Below are 17,664 nucleotides of genomic sequence, written 5' to 3'. Positions count from 1 at the left end.
CCTAAGTTTTCACTGAATCCTACATTAGGAGGCACTTTGTGCTCAGATGTGTGGCGAGCAGCTTGATGAATTGCTGGTCATTCGGGTGGTCAACTTTATTGTTGCCCAAGCTTTAAATGATTGCCAGTTTAAAACACTGCTGGATGAAGTTGAGGATAATTATACTGGTCTGCTTCTGCACAGCAATGTGCGTTGGTTGTTAAGAGGGAAGGTGCTCAGCCATTTCACGGCTTGTCTGAGTGAAATACAGACTTTTCTTGAAATGAAAAACGTCAAGCATCCTGAGTTAGCTAACACTGAGTGGCTCCTGAAGTTCTACTATCTTGTGGACATGACTGAACATCTGAATCAGCTCAATGTGAAAATGCAAGGCATTGGAAATACAGTCTTATCCCTTCAACAAGCAGTGTTTGCATTTGAAAACAAGCTGGAACTCTTGATTGCGAACATTGAAACAGGTTGCTTACTACTCTTTGAAAAAATGGGAGAGTTTAAAGATGCATGCACAGCAAGTGACCCTGCTCAACATCTTGATCTCCAGCAGCAAGCGGGCTTCACATCTAATCTCCTGCGGTCATTCAAAGCGCGCTTTGGAGAATTTTGTGAGTGCACTTGTCTTTTTAAGTTCATCACCCATCCACATGAGTGTGCAGTGGACAGCGCCAACCTGAGTTACATCCCCAGTGTCTCCATCAGACATTTTGAGCTACAAGCTGCTGACCTGAAGGCCTCAGACATGTGGGTAAATAAGTTCAAGTCACTGAATGAAGATTTGGAAGGACTTGCAGGACAGCAAGCAGAGTTGGCGAGCAAACACAAGTGGGGAGAAATGAAAAAACTTCAACCCGCGGACCAGCTGATTGTCAAAACTTGGAATGCGCTTCCCGTCACATACCACACACTGCAGGGTGTCAGTATTGCTGTACTGACAATGTTTGGCTCTATGTATGCATGTGAGCAGTCTTTCTCACATCTAAAGAATGTTAAGACCAACCTACGATCACGTTTAACGGATGGAAGTCTCAATGCCTGCATGAAGCTTAACCTCACCACATATCAACCAGACTACAAAGCCATCAGCAAAACCATACAGCACCAGAAGTCGCATTAATGGTAAGAAGTACTTTATTCATCACTGGTTAGCAACAGCATAACAACATTATTAAAAAGAATTCAGACTTATTGTACTTTAAAAGTGTTGATCTTAACATAAAATGCACACATTTACTTGTATTTAGTGTTAAACATATTGTATGGTTCCCACAGAATTACATTTTAAAATATGTGGCATTCTCGGCTCTCTCAGCCAAAAAGGTTCCTGACCCCTGGTTTAATACATAGCAAACTTACTATTTTTGTTACTATTTTGTTTGTTACTATTTTGTTTGTTACCATTTGGACACAGAATTTTTCTCAGATGCTTCCCCCTCAAACTCTCCAATATCCTCCCCTACTGAATAAACTTCCTTTTCATCTTACTCTTTTTCTTTTAACTTTTTGAGGAACCCTCCACCCCAAAAAGGCACATAGAGAACCAGGGAAGAATAGGAGATAATTAAGTTGAGAAAGAGGTTGCCTCAGACTGTGCATACTATGTCCTTCTTATGGCCAAAGAAAAAATATAGGACAATGGGAAGATAATGAAGGATCAGGCAGAGCGATTTATATTTTTGTGATCTGAAGAGAAACCAGAGTATTCAATTTGTATTTTTCATAGATGAATGTGATGCAGTGGAATATGGCCTAGAGAGAGAAAAGTAAGGAGACAAAGAGGAGATTATTGCAGTGGTCCATGCAATGGATGGTAGGACCTGGGTGCCAACAAAGGAGAGAACAGGACAGTTTGCAAGAAGTTTTTATCTTTTGGGGTAACACGGGGCAAGCTTTCAATGACTCCTCCTCTGACCTTAGGCACATGCTTCATAACATAACAAACTGACCTTGTTATGTAATAACTGGGACAAATATTGATTGTCTTTCTTTTCCCATTCCCTCTAACTGAAGATACAGGTTATTTCTTTCTTTCTTTTTTTATAAATTTTTATTAATTTTAATGGGGTGACGTCAATAAATGAGGGTATATATGTTCAAAGAAAACATCTTCAGGTTATCTTGTCATTCAATTATGTTGCATACCCATCACCCAAAGTCAGATTGTCCTCCGTCACCTTTTATCTGGTTTTCTTTATGCTCCTCCCCCTCATCCTTCCCCTCTCCCTCCTTCTCCTCCCCCCCCATAACCACCACACTCTTATCCATGTCTCTTAGTCTCATTTTTATGTCCCACCTATGTATAGAATCATGCAGTTCTTAGTTTTTTCTGATTTACTTATTTCACTCTGTATAATATTATCAATGTCCAAATATTTTGTTGTAAATGATCCGATGTCATCACTTCTTATGGCTGAGTAGTATTCCATAATGTATATGTATCACATCTTCTTTATCCAGTCATCTATTGAAGGGCTTTTTGGTTGTTTCCATATCTTGGCCACTGTGAACAATGCTGCAATGAACATGGGGCTACATGTATCTTTACATATCAATGTCTTCGAGTTTTGGGGGTATATTCCCAGTAGAGGGATTGCTGAGTCATCAGGTAGTTCTATTTTCAGTTTTTTGAGGAACCACCATACTTTCTTCCATAATGGTTGTACTACTTTACATTCCCACCAATAGTGAATGAGGGTTCCTTTTTCTCCACAGCCTCTCCAACATTTGCTATTACCTGTCTTGTTGATAATAGCTAATCTAACAGGTGTGAGGTGGTATTTCATTGTAGTTTTGATTTGCATTTCTCTAATAACTAATGAAGATGAGCGTCTTTTCATATATCTGTTGGCCTTCATATTTCTTCCTGGGAGAAGTGTCTGTACATGTCCTCTTCCCATTTTTTATTGGGTTGTTTGTTGTTGAGTGTTATGAGTTCTTTGTATATTTTGGATATTAGGCCCTTATCTGATTGTTGTTTGAAAATATCATTTCCCAGTTAGTTGGCTGTCTGTTTATTTTGTTGTCAGTTTCTCTTGCTGAGCAAAAACTTCTTAGTCTGATGTAGTCCCATTCATTTATTTTTGCCTTCACTTCTCTTGCCTTTGGAGCCAAATTCATAAAATACTCTTTAAAACCAAGGTCCATGAATTTAGTACCTATGTCTTCTTCTATGTACTTTATTGTTTCAGGTCTTATAGGTAGGTCTTTGATTCATTTTGAATTAATTTTAGTACAAGGGGACAACCTGTATTTGAGTTTCATTCTTTTGCATGTGGCTTTCCAGTTTTCCCAGCACCATTTGTTGAAGAGGCTTTCTTTTCTCCATTGTGTGTTGTTGGCCCCTTTATCGAAAATTATTTGACCATATATATGTGGTTTTATTTCTGGATTTTCTATTCTGTTCCATTGGTCTGAGTATCTATTTTTCTGCCAATACATGCTGTTTTGATTGTTGTGGCTGTGTAATATAGATACAAGTTATTTCTTTCTTTGCTTTTTCTTCTTCTTTTTTTTTTTTAGGAGAGAAAGAGAGGGCAGGACAAAGAGAGAGATAGGAAGAACAAGAGATGAGAAGCACCAACTCATATCTATGGCAATTTACTTGTTCATTGATTGTTTCTCATGCATGTCTTGACCAGGGAGCTTCAGCTGAGCTAGTGACCTCTTGCTAAGTCAGCAACCTTGGGCTCAAGCCTGTGACCTTGGGCTTCAAGCCAGTGACCTTGGGCCCAAGCTAGCAAACATGAGCTCAAGCCAGAGACCATGAAATTATGTTGATGATCTCATGCTCAAGCTGGCAACCCCATGCTCGTGCTGGTGAGCCTGCACTCAAGCTGGATGATCCTCCACTCAAGCCAATGATCTTGGTGTTTAGAACCTGGGACCTCAGCATCCCAGGTCAATGCTGTATTCACTGTGCCACCACTGGTCAAACTATACAGGTTATTTCTTAAAGAGTTTTATAGGTAGAATGACAATTATGTTATTGTTATTAAAGGATTATCCAAATATACTATTTTTCCTTGTTTTTTTTTTCTTTCTTTCTAATACTATGTTTAGCAATCAACAGTTTGAATGCTTATGGACATGTGCTATCCTTTTCCCTGTAATAACATTTCTAAAAAATAAAGAATTAAAAATTTTTCTTTTTTGCTATTTTTTTTTTTTTTTTTTTTTGGTATTTTTCTGAAGCTGGAAACGGGGAGAGACAGTCAGACAGACTCCCGCATGCGCCCACCAGGGGTGACGCTCTGCCCACCAGGGGGCGATGCTCTGCCCCTCCGGGGCATCGCTCTGTTGCGACCAGAGCCACTCTAGCGCCTGAAGCAGAGGCCAAGGAGCCATCCCCAGCACCCATTTTTGCTCCAATGGAGCCTCAGCTGCGGGAGGGGAAGAGAAAGACAGAGAGGAAGGAGAGGGGGAGGGTGGAGAAGCAGATGGGCACCCCTCCTGTGTGCCCTGGTCAGGAATCGAACCCAGGACTTCTGCACACCAGGCCGACGCTCTACTACTGAGCCAACCGGCCAGGGTGCTTTTTTGCTATTTTTTATTATTATTCATTGGTGGAGGGGGAGAGAGAGAATGTGAGAGAGAAAGAAGGGTGGGGGGAGGAACAGGAAGTGCCCATATATGCTTTGACCAGGCAATCCTAGGGTTTTGAACCGGCAACTTCACTGTTCTGGGTCTACGCTTTATCTACTGCACCACCACAGGTCAGGCGCTCTTCTGCTATTGAACTATAAATATAGTTAGAATTTCTTACAGCCCCCAAGAATTATAGCATCTAAATTTTTTTTAAAATGTGATGTTAAATAATCTCCGCCTATGTTTAACTATATTTGAGATTCTTAATGTTTATGGTAGTCTTGAAGTAGTGGGTTTAACTGAGAAAAAAACACTACTTTAGACCAATTAATAATACATATTTCCAGCTATAATAATAAATTGCAAATCTTTTGTCAAAGCCATCTATCTAATTGACAAGAAAGTCTTTCTACACAGATATCCCTCAAGGCTTAATTTTATTGTCTGCCTTGATTAGATTGGCCCTGAAGAAGACTGAATGTATCAAAACTAGAGGTCAGCAGTCTATATTGTTTGAGTTCTACAAATTTACTATAAAAGTTTTAAAGCAATAAAAAACTAAAGGAACACATTTAGCTTTTCATATTATTAAATGATAAAATATATAGCTTTGCCTGGAGTTGAGAGTTTTTAACTAGTTTTATCTTTAGCACCCCACCCCATAATACAAGAACCTATGCTTCTCCCCCTCCACAAACTCTAGACTATTTTACACTTGATACTCTTGAAAATTCCCTCTTCACTAGAGCAACAAAGGCAAATTAGGAGACCACTTGTTTTGCTACTGGAAATGAGCTGAGCTTTGGAAAAGCTGAAATATGCTTTTTGCTCACTATATTTCAGAACACTGGAAGAACGAAATGGGCATATACCAGCCCAAAGACAGAAAATGGGAGAAGTCATGTCATGTGCATGTACAGAAGACAGCTGCTAAGGAAAAAGGGGCATTAGAAAAAAGCAGGAAAGAAAAACAGTCAAAGCGAATGAAAAGAAACAGTTCTTCAAAATGAGAGAAAATCGGAAAAAGAACATTTGGAAAGAAAAAAGCATGTGGAATTTTTCTGAGAAGAATGTAAAAATTCAACTCCTAGAAATAAACATATGGCAAATCAGGGATGAGGTAAAGTAAAAATTATTTCAGAAATAAGGAATAGCAGTGCAAAGGATAGATGAGAGGAAGATCATTAACTGTTCCGGGGGTCAGAAGATTCCTGCGTTACAGAAAATGAGAAGGCCAGTGGCCCGAGAAGGAATGGAGAGGAGGCTGGTGCCAGATCACACATGGCAGATATTTTTCAAACTATTTGTGGTGAAGGACTATACATTTCTTTTTAAATATTAGTTCACAGGGTTTTTTTGTCTAAAACTCCTATGTATATTGAGTCACAACTCACCATGTGATTTCTGGCTACACAAACTGGTCTATCTATATCTTTGCAACAGAACAAGTTCACTCATCACGTATGTACATGTCACAGCACCTTCAAATGAGTATAAATATCTCTAAATTCCTACTCTTAATTTTTGCACTTCTGCCACAGTCTGGCAACATACAGTACTTTATGTTGCACTAATGTAAGGAGTTTTTATTTTATTCTAGGTCCAATGGGAAGTTACAGAAAAGGTTTTAAAAGTGGAGTAAGATTTGAAGATTTGCATTTTAAGTCACAAACAACAATGTATAAACAACATATTGGAGGCAGAGGAGGGGTAGAAGTAAGAAGTATAGCAGACTATTATAGTAATGAGGTATGAGGTATAAAAATAGGAAATGAATATGAACATGAAAGACAGATTCAAGATATATATCTATCTACCTTGAATATATGTACAATACATATATTTATTTTCTTTTTTTGTTTTCTTTCTTTCTTTTCTTTTTTTTAAGAGGGGATGGAAGAGAGAGAAGTAGCAACTTGTTTTTTCATTTAATTATGTACCCATGGATTGATTCTAATATGTGCCCTGACTGGGGTATGAACAGGTGATCTCTGGGCTGAGCCAGGGCCTTCGGGATGGAGCTGGGGAATCAAACCAGTGATCCTCAGGATGGAACTGGTGATGCTCGGGATGATGCTCTATCCACTTTGCCACAGGCCATGGAATGATATATACTAGTAATGGTACCAACAGTGTTCATAGGTTGGATGTAAAAACTGAGAGGCAATCAAGAATAATGCATGAATTCTATCTGGATTAGATACCACATATTGAAATGGAGAAGAGAGGAGGAATGGTTTGAGATGGATTTGGAGATGGTGGAAATGAGTTCTGCTTTGGCTATGCTATATATAAACTTGTTATAAAGGAATCAAATGGATGAAGAGCCTCATTTGTTTAAAAGACGATCTTTTGCCAGTAGAATTAAAACAAGATATTTATATCCCTGATCCTAAAATTCTGAGCAATCATCTCAACAGTGCTTTTGATTAACTAATGAAGTGGTCTGATAGTAATACTACTAACCAATAGTTAGGCCACTGGGCACAGTTAGTGGTTACCTGTGGGAAGAGAAATTCTGGCTTTAAGCAAAAAGAGTTCCCAATATGCATATACCACTTCAAAAATGTCCTGTTAGTCTTTTTATGAGTCAGCTAAATTACAATATTAAATAAAAAAATAGATTTATATTTGGAGTAATATTGCAAGTATAGTTTATAATTAGATTTAAATGATGGAAATTTAAAAAAATAGTCTTATAAAATACCTTAGCTCAGTGATTTTCAACCTTTTTTGAGCCACGGCACACTTTTTACATTTACAAAATCCTGGGGCACACCACCTACCAAAATGACACAAAATGACACTCTAACACAGTACATATTATACATATAGTTAATAATATAGTTTCTAAATATATTTATACTCATTTAGTGTGAAACCTGGGCCTGTTTCGATGAACACAAAAGGGATAACCTGGCAGGAATGGTAGAAAGACACACACGAAGCTCTTCCTCAACAGTTCTCAGTCTCTCTGTTTTTAGTTTTATCGCAGTCAAGCTTGAGAAGCTCAGCTCACATAGATATGTGGTTGAAAATGGAAGCAATGTCAAAATAGCTTTGTTGGCCAGAATGGGGAACTCCTTGGCGACAGATAACCAAAAACTGTCCAAAGGAAGATCAGCAAACTTTAGCTTTAAAGTTAGATAACATTGTGATGCATTGTGATGCATTGCATATCACCCTCTGTGGGGGCCTCTTTTCAAAAGAAAAAGGTCAAATATCTATATACACCATCAGGATAGACATAACCAGCTGAGGCTGAGGCTTCATCTAGTGGTGGCAACATTTACCTCCAGTCCTGACCAGGATTAGAAATCGGGACCATGGGGAGGAGTAGCAGCTTCAACTACTCCCCACGGCCACACAATGACAAGTGCGTGGCAGCCCGAGCGGGGACCTTCCTGGGTGTGGATGAGAGGCGGCCTACTATTGGTTCATCGCTTGTGCCTCCACTCTTCCTGTCACTGATAGCTGGAGGGATTGTGAGGGGAATGTTCATGTTCGGATGGAGGCAGCTGGCGGTGGGCAGGATAAATAGCCTCCGCGGGCCATATCTGGCACACGGGCCATAGTTTGGGGACCCATGTTTAATTTCCCCATGGCACACCTGACCATGTCTCACAGCACACTAGTGTGTCGCGGCACACTGGTTGAAAAACACCGCCTTAGTTTATAGGAAGAAGTGCCAGGAAGGAGAAATATAGATAAATCAGCAACTTCCTTAGATTTCCAGAGAAAAACCTTTGAATTCATAGTAATTAGTTTCAAAGGTCCTGGAAAGTTTGACCCCAGTAACTGTCCTGTTGAACTTTGCTAAGCACAAATAGCAATTAAATTCTCTGGTTGTCCGGTAAAGGAAATGACAAGCTATCTAAAAAATTTCTCATTCATTGTGGTATACATAATAGTATTATCAATACCTTTAACAAATGACTGGTTATATTTTTACCAATCTTTAAAATATAATACTTGATGCTATTAACATCAAGTATTATATTAACAAGACATGATGCATTAACAAGACATTGCATCATGTCATTTGTTGCATTTTAGGGTTAATTCTTACTTCTAATAGGAATTACTTCTCTTTATGAGTTTATTTGCGCTCTGATACATGCAAAGTTCATCTTAGAAATCTGTCTCTGAAATTACTGTTTTTTCTCAGAACACAGGTATAAGCATATTCTTCTAACCTTAAGCTTCAGTGGAAATGAGCACATAGTACAAATGACATATCTAATGCCAAAGAAACAGTAGAAATAATGTCAAATTATGGTCATTGATTTCTTTTGTTCACATTACTACAGGGAAGGAATTTACCTCATTCACTCGGATTTTTATTTCCTATAGAGGTTCTTAGTGCATAAAGTAAGGGTTATTTGTTTTACTGAAAAAAGACCAGTGAAAAATATCATCTGCTCAGCTGGCCCTATGGATTTTCTCAGAATTTTCAGTAGCAGAATCACCTATCTTGGAGGATTATATTTAGCCATGGTTGGAAAACTCAAATATGACAAATTCTTACTTTTGAAGACTAAAATTTGACAGAAAGCCAACTACTTCAACTTCAAAGACAATGACAACAGCCAGTGTTACCTGTTGCTAAATACATTAGACAGATCCCTTATCCTTACTGAGTCATATCTCAGGTAGAAGTTTTCTCAGGGATGCTATTGAGAACCACGTACTGAATTCTTTATTCTGATTTATTCCAGGAAACATAGTTATAATGACAAGATTTTGATCAGGGCATCAGCTAATAGCCTCACTAGCTACTGGTTTCTAATGCCCAATGGTAATCCACTTAACAATTGAAATAGTAATTTTTTTTTTTATCCATGGGGAAAAAAATCCCTCCAATTCTATACTGTGGACTCTTTATGCCTTTGAAAAAACTTATAAACTGTATATAAATATTTCTCTCTGGGCTAGATTAGATTCTGCTGAGCTGGTATCTATAATCCAGGGTCTGCACAGCTATTATCCCTAATGCACCAAGTGGTAATAACTCAGTCTGCTCTGTCTTTTTTAAACCAATCCTCAAACCCACTCCATCGATTTTTGTTGTGACTATTGTTAGTTCCTACGGCTTGCTAAAGTTGCATGCTTTTCACTGCATCTTAGTCCCAAAGCAGTTGGTACTGTTTGTTAAGTCTGCAGAGAGTTTTAAAATATTGGTTATCAATATGCCACAGTTGTTATTGCTAAAGAATGATTTTTTTTTGTATTTTCAGGATAGTTCTCCAGATCTCAACAAGCAAATTTTGAAGGAGTTGCTATAGATTTTAATGCTATAAGGATTTTTTCGCTCTCTAATCAACATAACACCATATAACCTATAACATCTCTAGAACTTTACTTAATACTTATAATGTGAAAGTGGGCTTTTTATTTTAAAATTGCATCACTAGTTCTTCTGATTTTTTGATTAACTTAGCCAAGAAACATCACAGAGAGCAGGATAAACTCTTACCCCTAAAACTTTACCCATATATACATCTTCATTTTAGTAGCTAAGTATGTCGAGTGGGCTAGGCACATAAATTATTGAGTCTTCACTATGTCCTGAAAATTAAAAAGGTAAAATAAGACAGATGTCTAGACTTTTGTTCGAGGGACCTGGTATGTAAACAAAATAATCTGAAGTCTGTGTGTTAACTGCTGGGAGAGAAATATATAAGCGATATAGTGGGTTGTTGTTGATTTTTGTTCTTTTATTTTTAACAGATGAAATAATCCATTTTACCTGATGATAGCAGGAGGCCCAAAGAAAGTTTCATCAGAGAAAGTATTTGACTTGGACCTTGAAAAATTTTGCCAGGTGGAAGAGATGGAGAAATACTTTAGCCAAAGGGAAATTAATTTGAAAAGGAGCAGAGCCAGGGAAAAGCATGCCCTTTTTTCCTCCATGTTAGTAAAATTTCTCTTTCAGCATGATTTTAATATTTAGGGTAACAAATGGCACTTTGGACTCCCTGTTAGGTTTGTGGGTTGGGCAATAAGGTGAAAGGTATCATTTTTTGTGCTAAAAAAATAAAAAGAGGTAATAGTGAGATGGAATTTTTGCCTGAATCATATCTTTCTCTGAATTTCTTTTAAAGTAAAAAAAAAAATAGAGTCAATATTTCTGAAGTAAGGATTGACTTTGAGGGGTGGAGGAGAGGGTCACAACTTCTACTAATGCAAAAACCTTTTAAAGTTAGAATAGTCTCGCTAGTCCAGAAGTAATATTACCTGCTCAAAAATATTTTTCACATATTATTTTTTATAACTATAACAAAGTAGACAAATAATAAAAAGCCTATTCCCTGGGAAAAATAATTAAACCATAGTCTGGATATCATATTGATAAAATGTCAAGACTTCTTCCTTCATTAATATGATAAGAAATAATGTAAAATGTTTTGTTCTTTTAATATGAACTGTGTAGCTGATGTAGTTGGTGTGTGAACAATATGACTTAAAAAAAAAAACATAATAGGTCCTAAACCTCACATCAGCAAATTGAGACTTAATAGCTAATCTAACTGCAGTTATGTACTCTTAACCAGTCAGTCTGGAATTCCCTGACCAGCAGGAGGGAGGTAATCTACTTGATAGGCTACTTCAGTCTCCCAAAGGAAGGTAACCTTGCCTGAATAATCCTTCCCTTTATTTATAATTCCCTTGTCCCACCTCCTTCTCCCTTTAAAAACCTTTCTTTTTCTGTGGAGTTCTTTTTTTTTTTTTTTTCAAGATTGGATGCTGCCTGATTTATGAATCCTAGAATGAAACCAATTAGATCTTCAAATTTACCCAATTAAATTGTTTTATGACAGTGTATATAAAAATAATTTTATTATTCATCTGTTGGGCAAATGAGCTTGTAAAATTTATGTTTTTTGAGTTTGCTCACTTTTATTGTTAAAAATGGCTCTGGGCAGCACGAGGTATGTGATCTATGAAATTGCAAATTACCTTTCTGCCTTGGGAAGGGCCATTGTCTTGCTAATGTTTGCTGGAGGAGAGGTTTTCATGCTACAAAAGTTTTAAAAGGAAAGAGAGGAGAAGGAAGGAAAGGGAAGAGGCTGAAGAGAAAGCAGCCAGTTTGTGAGGAGAAAGGAGCCAAGATGGCAGAGAAAGAGAGAGAAGCCATGTTTTACAGAGAGAATACAGGGCGCTAAAGAAGAAGCTCGTTTGTGCAGAGAAGGGAGAGTGAGTGCAGATGAGGAACCAGAAGTAAGGGGCTTCTGAGAGCTCCACTGAGATTGGTGAGGCTTTTGATTCTAGGAGGAACTGGAGAAGATTCTCCTGGTTGTGGAACTGGATAATGTGTCAGTGGCTTTGTGAGCTCTGAATGAATGAAAAGGAAGTGTATTTTCCTCTGTGTGTTTGCTTGTTGGCTGGTGCAAGACTTGAATAAAGGAATGGTCCACCATTATTTGGCTTCACTGTTTCTTTATAGTCTGCCTGAATCTAATGGGAACCTGCATGTGCATGGCCACAACGGCTGGGGATACTGGCCTTCTATGGTCCTAATGTCTATACCAATTGGGTATTGTCATTGCATTGTTATAGTTAGAGTCATTTTGAAAAGGCAAGGTATTAAAAAATAAGTATAATGTGATTTAAAAAAAACCCTGCTAAAAGCCCAAAGACTGTTGGCATGCACCTTGGTTATTATTCTTGCAATTTATGTTTATTAAGAAGTACTTTACAATTTTAATATCAGCACAGAAGTTTCCAGAAGGCTAAGATTCTTGATGAGGTTAATTACTCAACAAAAATTGTCCTTTTCTTGTTCACAAGCTTGTATCTTTATTTCTGTCCACAACCTTTTCTTATTTCTTCCATGTTGTTAAAATGGATTTTCTTTAACATTCTCTATGACACAGATCAACAAGGGAATCAGTTCTATTAAAGGAGATCTTTAGAATGAAATCAACTGTGGAATGTTTTACAAATGTGGTTCAGTAAACTCCATATAATTTCAAAAGAAAATGATGCATACAAGAACATCTTGGGAATTAGCATAAAAAACAGTTTCACTTAGACTGTGCAAGAAGGACCTTTGGGAGAATAGGACTACTTTTAAATAGCCTGATTGGGAAAAAAAAATCTCTTACTGGGGTTCTAAAGAACAAAATTTGCATATTAATAGAAGATTAAAGTGCCCATCAAGTATTCTGAAGCAGTTACTTTCTCTTGTCTATTTTGTTCTTCACATAAACATCTTTCATAATAAAAAGAAACTTGTGCCTGTGCTGCTATTTCAATGAGTCTCCAAGGTTTCTTATTACAATAGGACAGATTTTAAAAATGTCTAAAACCCTTGAATAAAGCTCTTTGAATTTTTATTTATTAACACAATGAAAGGGTTACATTTAGGAAAAAATAGAACACTAGAGAAAGAAGGACATATCTGAAAATGTTCTTTAAAGATGACTTCCTTCACCAGAAATAAAATAAATAGTATAACTAAAAAATCAATAAAAACTCTTATAGTGAATAATATATATTTCAAAAATAAATTTTAGATATACTGACAGCAAAAAGGGAAAAAAATGTAAAAGGAGACATTTAAAGGTGGAATAAAAGTCCTATGTCAATTCTAATAGAGTTTCATTGTGTCAAAACACAATTGTTGCTATATATTTCCCACGTTAAGTCCTGATAGTGTTTTGGGGAATATTCTTGTAATGAAAGGTGGATGTTGTTCCTCATAATACTTAATAGAGTTGAAATTTTAAAAATATACTTGAAAATATAGATTAATATCAATGTAAAAATTCATAATATAAGCAATTACTATGCATGCCAGGGAACAAATAGAATTTATTTTTTAACAACCAAGAATGTGGGGAGTCAGAATAAGGTTCCAGCCCCACTCCCAAGCCATTTCTACTGTTTTGATTTTAGAACTGTCTTCAGGTTGAAAGACCTGAGAGTCTGCCTGACTGCTGTTTTTTATCTGGAGTTTGCAAAGAACGGTCATAGTCATATGAAACATAGATTTTCATTTAAATGACTGCTATTTCTCAGATACAGTCTATAAGCCGGACAATTTATTTTTTAAAGAATAGCATCGTTCTGTCTCTTCAATTAAGAATATGTGGGATAAAAGTGAATTGTCTGTGGATTAGCTTTTCACACTCTCTCTGGGTCTTAAATGTGAAATAACCATTTCCATTATGATTAGGCTGGTATTCCCTTTCTATGAATGTATTATGTTCACCCTCAGCTTGAAAATGATACTTCTGACAATAGGCTTTTGTGTGTCTTTTTAGTTTGGCTTTCCTGCTTTCAGTTCCTAGGCCTCTCTAACCCCAATGACAAAGAAGCACACAAAAATGCAGGGACTACAGCTTCAAGAGCTTTGGAAAACTCATCTCACACGAAGTGCTCCTTTCTCTCACTTTGAAGATGTTTGCAAAGCTTCCTTGCTCCCAGCCAGCTTCTGGGCATTCCTCGGCCCCCCAGGCAGGAACTTGCTGCTCCCCCCAATGGTCTGGGATACTCTGAGCAGCAGCTCCAACTTTTGAACCTCAGTGCTCCCAAATATCTTTTTTTTTTCTCCTTTACTCTTGCTTATCCAGGTTTAGTCCTTGGATTTTCCTATTCTACATTAAATACTAGATTTTATTTTAGTTTTTGGTTTTGTGAAGTGTTTCTCCATTCCTTTTTGATGCTAAGTGTTTCCAACTACATTTCTGTAAAAGAGGAAATAAAATAAAAATTAAAATACCCAGAGAAAGAAGTTTTCTGCAGAGATAATTCCTCACATCTCTTTCTCACCATGAATTTTGTTGAGATATTGATATAGTAGAAACAATAGCAGTGTTTTTAAGAGAGGCCTTGCTACAACAAATGTGTTTCTGGCTAAGAATTCTGGAGACTTTTAGAAACCACTGTTAAGTCATACTCAGAAGGAGATCTAGCCAGTAATGTTAGGTGGAAAAGGAACAGAATGACACACGAAAGGTTACCCTATAGTTGCACTTAAAGTTGTTCAGTGAGAAATTTTGTTTTATTTTAACATGTTCATTTTTGTATGAATAAATAAATTACAACATGAAATTTCAGGAAATATTAATAACTGTTGAGAGTGCTTTTCTCATTTTATTAAGTGAGAACTAGGGAGGCAGAGACAGACTCCCACATGCACCCTGACCAGGATCCACCTGGCAAGACCCCTACCAGGTGAAGCTCTGCCCATTCTAGGCTGCTGCTCCATTGCTCAACAATCCAGCTATTTTATCACCTGAGGGGAGGCCATAGAGCCATCCTTACTGCACGGGGCCAACTTTGATCGAACCATAGAGCCACAGGTATGACAGGGGAAGAGAGAGAGACAGAGGGAGGTGATAGGGAGGGGTGGAGAAGCAGATGGTTGCTTTTCCTGTGTGCCCTGACCAGAAATTGAACCTGGGACTTATACATGCTGGGCCAAGGATCTACCACTAAACCAACTAGCAAGAGCAAGAGTGATTTTTGTTTTTAATTTTTCTCTTCTTTTCCAAGTGAGAGGAGGGAAGATAGACAGAATCCTGCATGAGCCCTGACTGGGATCTACCTGGCAAGCCCCATCTTGGGCCAATGCTCTGCCCATCTACAGTCATGCTCACAACTGAGCTATTTTTAGCACCTGAGGTGGAGGCCCCAGGGAGCCATCCTCAGCACCCAGAGCCAATGCAGTTGAACCAGCAGAGCCATGGCTACAGGAGGAAAAGAAAGAGAGAGAGAGAAAGAGAGAGAGAGAGAGAGAGAGAGAGAGAGAGAGAGAGAGAGGAAGGGAAGGGGTAGAGAAGAAGATAGTTGCTTCTCTTGTGTGCCCTGACCAGGAATCAAACTCAGGACATCCATGTGCTGGGCCAAAACTCTACCACTGAGCCAACTGGCTGGAGTTGAGAATACTTTTTAAAAAAAATTTTTATTTAGACAATTAACTTTAGCAAAGTGAGAATACTTTTTTTTTTTTTTACAGAAAAATATAATTATATGTCTGATGTCATTATTATGGCAAACATCTCAAATGACTTTCCAAATACTAAGGCCATTGGAATCAGCATCTAATATGGATTAAACTCTATTGACCACTGCCATGGACTTGAAATTTCCTTCTTTGCCATTCAACACATTTTTTCCCCTGGAATTATTTTTCTTTCTGATAGATCTTTATTTTTCTTTACTTTTACTGCCTCAATGAAGACATTCAAGAATCCTATAAGGCAAGTATTACTATTACTACTTAAAAAAGAGTGAACTGCATCATAGAGAGTTTGAATAATTTAACAAAAACCAGATAGGTGGTCAATAATAAACTTGCATTGAGATCTGTCTGATTCCAAAGTGCACCTTTCTGACTAATAATGCAGTTATATTTACCATGTCAACTAGTCTCCCATGGAGCTGTTGGGGTTCTCTGAAACTCTCTTCTAGCTTTTCCTATTTTCTTACATTACAATATCCTCGGATAATTTCATGCATTTGGTGATATTTTCTCTCCCCAATACGTTGCTGGTTTTCAAATCAGACATTCTACCAGACTTATCACATGCACTCTGATCAATTTTCCTGCCTATAGGGTGCATCCTCGTAGATGTTCAAAAAACTTAAAACAAAACTGAACAAAAACCCCAGGAGTTTATCTTATCTTTAAAATCTGCTACTATGACTGGCTCTCCTAATCAAAAGAAACAAACAAATAAGTAACGATAACTTTTACCCAAATCAATTCCTCTATTTCCCTCCATTCCATTCAGTCCAATAGATTACTAAATTCTATAAATTCTCCTAAAGATTTCCCATTTTATAGTACATAGCTGTCCTCCCCAAATCTACTCCCTTGGTTCTGGACTTCTTAATAGATTTACTGCTATAATATGAAGCAATGTATGATCATTGCAGAAAATCTGGACAATAAAAAAAGTTAAAGGAAAGAAATCTAAAATTACTTAAAATATTTTATGCACAGAAAACTATATATATTTAATATAGTTCTTTCTGTTGTTAAAATATAGTTTCTTACTCCACATACTACTTTATAATTTTCTTTTATTGAATATGACTAAGAATTTCCTACATAATAATATTTTCTACTATATCTAACATCTGCTTGGGATTTCATTATGAGGTTATTATACAATTTAATCAGTCTCTTGTCAGATAGATAAAATAAATGTACATGAGTGATAATACATAAATCAGAGTGTACAACTCACTGACATTTTAGGATACATTCCTAAAGGAATTCACATGTTTATACTTTGTTTTAAAACAATTTTTAAAAAATTTATAATAAAAGCAACAGACATGCTTTTAAGTAAAAAAGATCATACCATTCTTTATAATATGATAAGAAAACTAATTTATATTAGTCACAAATTGTTACATAAAATTTTGCATGACAAAATAAAGTTAATCTGTATATACTAGATTTTGAAATTCTTTTTCCCTTCTACATATGTTTGTTCAAAACATATTAGTTTATAGAATGATTTTTAATGGCTAGAGACCAAACAATTGTGTAGCTATAGCCTATTCTTTAATAAATTTCTTACTGTTAGACATTAAGGATGCTTGCAAATTTGAATCGCTATAATTAACATTTTTAATACTTAGCTCTTTGCAGAGAAATTGTGATCATTCTCTTTTTTTATTTCTTTAATATGATTTCTGTAATTGAAATCATTGAGTCAAAAGATAAAAATATTTTTAAAACTTTTGATAAATATTTTCAATTTTACCTCCAAAATACATTGAATAATTTATTTCAGCATTATAGAGGAATTATTTTTTCTGCTACCTTAGCAAAATTGATTCCTATTCTTTCATTTGTTATTTTTTAACCAAATATATAAAAAAACATCTCAATAATTTTAAATTAATTTTTTACTAGTTAAGTAGAACATTTTGCACATAATAATTGACTATTAGTATATTTTCTTTTGTTCTAATGGGTTGTATTTATCATTTAAAAATTGCATTTGAAATTCAAAATCCCAAAATATGGCACGTTGTTATACTGAATAAGATGAAAAAGATTGAGAAAATGGCAGAAACAGAAAGTTCCCTCTGAGGTTCCTTTTACCCTTCTTTCCTGAA

The sequence above is a fragment of the Saccopteryx leptura genome, chromosome 4 (genome assembly GCF_036850995.1).
Source record: "Saccopteryx leptura isolate mSacLep1 chromosome 4, mSacLep1_pri_phased_curated, whole genome shotgun sequence".
Lineage (NCBI taxonomy): Eukaryota > Metazoa > Chordata > Mammalia > Chiroptera > Emballonuridae > Saccopteryx > Saccopteryx leptura.
This window is presented reverse-complemented; position numbering follows the sequence as displayed.